The sequence below is a fragment of the Nicotiana tomentosiformis genome, chromosome 1 (assembly GCF_000390325.3).
Source record: "Nicotiana tomentosiformis chromosome 1, ASM39032v3, whole genome shotgun sequence".
NCBI lineage: Eukaryota > Viridiplantae > Streptophyta > Magnoliopsida > Solanales > Solanaceae > Nicotiana > Nicotiana tomentosiformis.
In genome coordinates, this window is record NC_090812.1 from 88,245,502 (window position 1) to 88,253,104 (window position 7,603).

A 7,603-nucleotide genomic window follows, 5' to 3' on the forward strand; every position below is an offset into this window, starting at 1 on the left:
GTGCCGAGAGCCGAGTGCTGAGTGATAGAGTGACATTACTGTGAGGATTCATTGCTTTTGCTGTTGCTTCATTTTACCCGTTAATTTCTTTGTAGCATTTATTGAGTTGATGGAATTTACCTGTTTATTTCTGTTTATTTTAAACTGTGATAAAGAAATAATTGGATTGTTCTACTTAACTCGTCACTATTACTCAGTTCCTTAGTTATTTCTGTTACTACTGAGTCGGTTGTAATAATACTACACCCTGCACTTTATGTGCAGATCCAGGTGAGTTAGAGCGCGGCGATCGTTAAGTTCAGGCCAGCTATCGTTGGAGACTGCAAGGTAGTTGCTAGCGCTCGCAGGACCTTGTTACTCCTTTTATCATTACTTTTTTTGGACTATATTGATAGTTAGACACTTTTATTTCTTAGTTCATAGATTTAGACGCTCATGACTCAGTAACACCCCAGTGTTTGGGGCTCGCTTCCGTATTTTCTATAATTATATTTAGAGTTGATTTAGTTTATGAAAAATTCAAATGTTGAAAATATTTTATTAAATTCTTATAATCGATTTTGTAGTAATATTTTGGGAAATAGGCTTGCCTTGTAACACGATAGGCGCCATCACGACCATGGTTAGATTTTGGATCATGACAAGTTGGTATCAGAGCCTAGGTTACATAGGTCTCACGAGTCATGAGCGGGTTTAGTAGAGTCTTGCGGATCGGTACGGAGACGTCTGTACTTATCTTCGAGAGGCTGCAGAACCTTTAGGAAAATCCACCTTCTTGAATTCTTGTCGTACGAATATGTTGATTCTAGTAACTAAACATTTGTTGTTTCATTCTCTCAAAGATGATGAGAACTCGTGCTACCGGTCATGAGGGCCAGCCACCAGTACCACCAGCTAGGGTCGCGAGAGGCCGAGGCCGCGGTAGAGGCCGAGGTAGGGAAAGAGGTGTAGCCCGTACAACAGCTGGGGCAGTACCTGCAAATCCACCAGTTGCCCCACATCAGGACCAGGTTCCAGTTGCTGATGCACCAGCACAGGCATCACCTGTGCCTATTGTGATTCCAGGCCTTCAGGAGGCCCTAGCTCAGATTCTGACAGCATATACTGACCTTGCTCAGGCGGTCTCTATCTCTACGGCCGCAGCCACTTCTCAGGCTGCGGGAGGAACTCAGACTCCCGTCGCTCGCACACCCGAGCAGGTTATTCAGAGACTATAGACACCGGGGGTACCTCCAGCCCAGCTGGTTACAACTGCTCAGGACTATGTAGCTCCTATGATGCCAGATTATGAGCAACGCAGATTGGAGAGGTTTGGGAGACTCCAGCCTTCGTCAGTTAGTAGTGCTGAGGGTGAGGATGCACAGGGTTTCTTGGACAAGTGTCAAAGGATACTTCGCACTGCTGGTATTCTGGAGACTTGTGGGGTCTCATTTACTACCTTTCAGTTTTCTGGGGCTGCACTCAGATGGTGGGAGACTTACGAGAGGCGTAGGCCTGTTGGCGCTGCACCCCTTACTTGGCAGCAGTTCTCCGTCCTCTTTCTGGAGAAGTTTGTACCTGAATCCCGCAGAGAGGAGTTGTGCAGGCAGTTTGAGTAGCTTCGCCAGGGTGAGATGTCTGTTACACAGTATGAGATATGGTTCTCCGAGTTAGCTCGTCATGCGGTCTGGTTGGTTCCCACATACCGAGAGAGGATCGGGAGGTTTATAGATGGCCTCAGTTTTCAGCTTTAATTGCTTATGACCAGGGAGAGAGTATCTGGGGCTACCTTTGATGAGGTTGTTGATATTGCTCGACAGATTGAGATGGTTCGAGGTCAGGAAAGGGCTCAGAGTGAGGCTAAGAGGCCTCGTGGTCAGGGTGGTTTCAGTGGTGCTCCTCAGGGAGGTCAGTTTCAACAGGGCCAGTTTCAGCAGAGTTAGTCATCATTCAATGCATTTCCAGCGCAAGGTTCTCATTATGCCCCGCCCACTCAGGTATCATCGGATAATTCTTTTGGGCATCAGGAGCAACAGTTTCATCAGAGGAGGGGTTGTTTCGAGTGCGGAGATTTTGGTCACATTGCGAGATATTGCCCTAGGCAGTTGGGTGGGACTCCACAGTGGAGTACTCGTCCGATGACACCATCACCATTTCATCCACCACCCGCCCAGACAGCTAGGGGTAGAGTTCAGCCAGCTAGGGGCGGAGCCCAGTCAGCTATGGGTCACCCGAGAGGGGGTGGCAGATCAGAGGGTGGTCAGGCCAGTTTCTATGCCCTCCCAGCCAGACCAGACGCTATTGCTTCAGATGCTGTGATTTCCGGTATGTTCTTTTGTTAGACTCGTTCGAGGACGAATGTTTGTTTAAGAGGGGGGAGGATGTAACGACCCGGTTAGTCGTTATGAGAGTTATAGCCCTGTTTCCCTCTATTTCTGCTTCTTTATATGTTGTTCAGCTGTGTTGAGTTGTATCGAGTTGGTAGATTTGGGTTCGGAATAATTTTGGAATGAAATGACCACTTTGTCTCTTAGTTAGAAAGCTAAGTTAGAAAAGTCAACCGAAAGTTAACTTATGAGTAAATGAATTCGGATTTAAATTTTTATGATTCGGTTTAGCTTCGTTGGGTGAGTTTAGACTTAGGAGTGTGTCCGAAATGTAATTTGGAGGTCCGTGGTAGAATTAGGCTTTAATTGGTGAAAGTTAGAAATTTGGCAATTTTGGTCGGCAGTGGAAAATTAGGTATCGGGGTCGGAATGAAATTTTCAGAAATTGGAGTAGGTTTGTAGAGTCATTTGTAACGTGTGTGAAAAATTTGAGGTCATTCGGACGTGGTTTGATAGGTTTTGGAGAATTTTGGAAGTTTAGAAGTTCTTAGACTTGAATCCGAGGTTGATTTGGTGTTATGGTGTTGTTTTGGGTGTTCCAAAGGTTTGACTAAGTTCGGATAGTGATATATGATTTGTTGGAATTATTGATTGAGGTCCCGAGGGGCTCGGGATGATTTCGGATGGGTATCGGGGAGTTTGGAAGTTGAAAAATACAGTTGAAGCTGCTGGTGTGGCCGCATCTGCGGATGGGAGCCGCGGGTGCGTGAGAGGCTCGCAGATGCAGAGATGGAGGCCTGGGGCTTGGTCGCAGATGCGAAGAGAGGATCGCACATGCGAGCCCGCAGGTGCGAGAAGGCTGCCGCAAGTGCGAAGCCTGGTCGGTTAAGTGGAATGCGCAGGTGCGCACCTGGGACCGCAGATGCGGAAGCGCAGATGCGATGAAGGCACCGCAGGTGCGAGATCCCTGGGCAGAAATCTATTTAAGCCACACTTCGCGAATGTTTGCCCTTTCTTTACCATTAACTGTTTTTGAGCTTTGGGCAGTATTTTTCAAGGAAGAATCAAGAGATATCAGTGAGGTAAGTTACTTGGGTTTATTTATGCGTGTTTTTAATGATTTTCCACTGTTTAGTCATGAAATTGGTAGGAGTTTAGGGTGAAATTGAGGGAGTTAGGGCTTGAGTTTTGGAGAGTTTGAGGTGAGTATTTGAGGGACCAAACGGAGTCGGATTTTGACGAATTTTATATGGTTAGATTCGGGAGAGAACGAGGTTTATTATTCTGCCATTTGTTGATTGGTTTCGAGACATGGGCCCGGGGGCTGGGTTTTGACCGATTTTAGATTTTTGGCATATTTATGTAGTTTTTATTGTGGAATTCGATTCTTTAGACTATGTTGATAGTAGTATTTAGATTTTGATTAGATTCGGAGCTTTTGGAGACTAAGTCGAGAGACGAGGGCATCCTAGAGTAGGATTTTACACTGTTAAGGTAAGTAACAGTTTTAACTCTGGCTTTGAGGTTATAAACCCAGGAGATTTAACATCACGTGATTGTTTGGAAGTGATACCCACGCTAGGTGACGAGCGTATGGATGTGCACCGTGAGGGACTGAGACTTGGTCCGTCCCGTGAGACTATGAGGCCTAATAGCTATTATCTGTGGTTATGTGTTTATTTGTTGTTGAACTTGTTTGCCTTCATGTTAGAGATCATGATTATGCTTTATTCATTCTCACATTATTTATACTCAGTCATAGATATTATTATGCATGTTTACCTCAGTCCCTATTATTTTGCTGATATGCTGTGATACTTGACGTGGGCTGTGTTTCCCTTATTTGTTGATGATGGTGAGGCTAGAGAGGTACATGACTGAGTGAGGCCGAGGGCCTGTTGTGAGGTATTTGATTGAGGCACGTGAGTTGTCCGTGCAGCACGTGAGTTATTTGTACGGATCCAGGTATTGATACCATAGCGCGTGAGTTGTCCGCGTAGCACGTGAGTTGATCGTGCGGATCCAGAGATTGATATTATGGCACGTGAGTTGTCCGTGCTTAGCGCTTGGGCTTTGGGAGCCCCTCCGGAGTCTGTACACACCCCCAGTGAGCGCAAGTACCTATTGAGTGCTGAGTTCGAATGCCGAGAGCCGAGTGCTGAGTGATAGAGTGACATTGCTGTGAGGATTCATTGCTTTTGCTGTTGCTTCATTTTACCCGTTAATTTCTTTGTAGCATTTATTGAGTTGATGAAATTTACCTGTTTATTTCTGTTTATTTTAAATTGTGATAAAGAAATAATTGAATTGTTCTACTTAGCTCGTCACTATTACTCAGTTCCTTAGTTATTTCTGTTTCTACTGAGTCGGTTGTACTCATACTACACCCTGCACTTTATGTGCAGATCCAGGTGAATTAGAGCGCGGCGATCGTTAAGTTCAGTCCGGCTATCGTTGGAGACTGCAAGGTAGCTGCTATTGTCCGCAGGACCTTGTTACTCCTTTTATCATTTCTTCTTTTGGACTGTATTGACAGTTAGACAGTTTTATTTCTTAGTTCATAGATTTAGACGCTCATGACTTAGTGACACTCCGATGTTTGGGGCTCGTTTCCGTATTTTCTATAATTATATTTAGAGTTGATTTAGTTTATGAAAAATTTAAATATTGAAAATATTTTATTAAATTCTTATAATCGATTTAGTAGTAATATTTTGGGAAATAGGCTTGCCTTGTAACACGATAGGCGCCATCACGATCATGGTTAGATTTTGGGTCGTGACACAAAATATAAATACCCCATATTTTCTGTCACAACTTGGTTACGGTGGATTCAGATTTTTCTCTCAAAGATTTGTGAATTGGATATGAGCCAGCGTATTATAGACATTAGAATATCTTTTTAACGAAAAAAATGAATGGCACTTACGACAGTGAGTATGCATTCAAAGTGTCTGAAGGATCAATATGTAGACATCATATTGTGACTGAAAAAAATAATTTTTCACTTGTTACCATATGCAAACGTGATTACGCTCGTGGGTGTGGGTTATGGAAATCTCGACGACAACTAAGAGGTGATCTTCCTAATTACATACTGGATCTCGATCATGCAGAGACTTGTATGTTCGACTGAAAGATTTGAACTAGGTAAATTTATAAAAGTTTTAAAAGGCGTCGCATATTCATTTACACATAACAGGAGACACATGACTATGTGATTTAAACGGTATCAACTAAATGTCGTTGGATACCAAGAAGAAGCAACGAGGGAACTAAATTAAGAAACATGGCTCTGGCTCTTTCTTCACCTTGTCTACCTTTTCCTTTCTCTTTTCCTCTTCTTCACCCTTCTATCATACGATTATGATTTACATAACTTTGTCGAAATGTGTGTGAGCAAAGAAAACATTACTAAACATGAAAATTTAAAAAGACGAATCAATTACTATAAAAAAATATTGAATTCACTTAGTATGTGTATACATATTAATTTAGATATTTTTTGTATATAACCATTTTAAAGTCCTAAATATTTGGACTTCCTACATAATTAAAATAAGAAAAAATTAATAAGCAAATTTTTTAATTAATCTTAAAATCTTAAATATTAGCAAAATATTTACACTATATTTTTATTCAATATAAAAATTATTTTTAAAGGTTAAAAAGTTCAATCAACATTTCATGTAGAGGTTTCGTGCTTCTATAATAACAATTTAGGCTTGTACGATTTAGTATAATTAAATATGGTATCAAATACTTAATCATTTTGGTTTCTTATTGAACATGGATTAATTATTTTGTATGATTAAAATAGGAATTTTAAAATACATATTTAATTATTTTGTGTTGAAATAATTTTAATTTAGATGTTATTGTATTGAAAGATTTAAATTTAATATATGATTTTATGTCCCCATATTTTAATTTCTTAATTAGAAATCAATTGAAGTCAACATCGTTCTCATCTCGATTTTATAAGTATTGCACAAAGGGTTTATTTTCAATTAGTAACGTAAAATATTTATTGATTTTGAATTCCTAAATATTAGGATTTCTTACCTAATTTAATAAAAAAAATTAATATGCAAAATTTTAATTAATCTTAAGTTACTAAATATTAGAAAACTAACTTAAATTATAATTTTTTATTATAAAATTTCTTTTTAAAGGGTAAAAATAGAGAGTGATATTTCGCTAAAGGTCCGCGTACTTTTATTATAGTATAGATTCAATCAGAGTATTTCTATAAAGCCAAACGAATCAAGTATGCAATCATGCTTTTTATGGGACTTGGGGATATAGCTAACACATTCCTCCGAGTCAGATGAACCTCCTAACTTACAAGCTTCCTTAGCATACCAGTCATTTTGGAGTCAAATGTGTTTTAAAGAGAAATTTATTTTTAATTGGTGAGTTGGCACACTAAATTCAATGTCAAGTGGCGACTCCGGAAAATCCCTTTTGAACAAAATCTTTTGTCTCTGTTATTTTTGATAACCTCTTTTGTCTTAAAAATGCTTTTATCTTTTAAATGATAAAAATTGGCGTGACAGCTCTGGCGACTCCGTTGAAAAATTGCGTGTTCGAACTAATACTTGATCTTGTTGACTTTTTAGTATATTTGGTTGATCAATAGCACAATAGAAAAACGTCTAGCTATTTTCTAGGATAATCTACGTGGTCTACCCATTAAAAACACTAGTTAACTCCATATACTTTTAAAATATTTATTTTATATTCTATACCTACTTTATAAAACTTTATTTACTTCTTAAATCTTTAATATCATTATATGTTATTAAACATATCTTACCTTTTAAGGGATTGGATTATCTCCCCCAGATTCTTTTAGGATATCTTCAATCAACATTTAATTGGGATAATATTATACCTTTCTCAAAATTGTAGTAAGCATCGTGTACCCATCTATTCCTTCTTACTGGTTCTTTCACTGATCACACAATCACTTCTTTTAAGTTTTTCCTCTCAAGCAAATAGCAAGCAAAAAATTAAGGAAAGGATGAGGAGAAAATTGGCTATCCATAGCACTGAAAAAAATACTTGGAAAGGGCGATAAAGATTCTTCTCCCATTAAAATTCAATCGGGAGAAGTGAAACTATTGGATGAAACTCCACATGCAATCTATGAATCGGCTTCCATGAAGGATTGAAATACCCCAAGAATAATTTAGGCACAAGCAAAAAATTCAACAAAGACGATATAGAAGAAATTTATTAAACTAGGGAGAGAACATGGTAGGAGATTTTTTTCATAACTCATAAACTCTTGA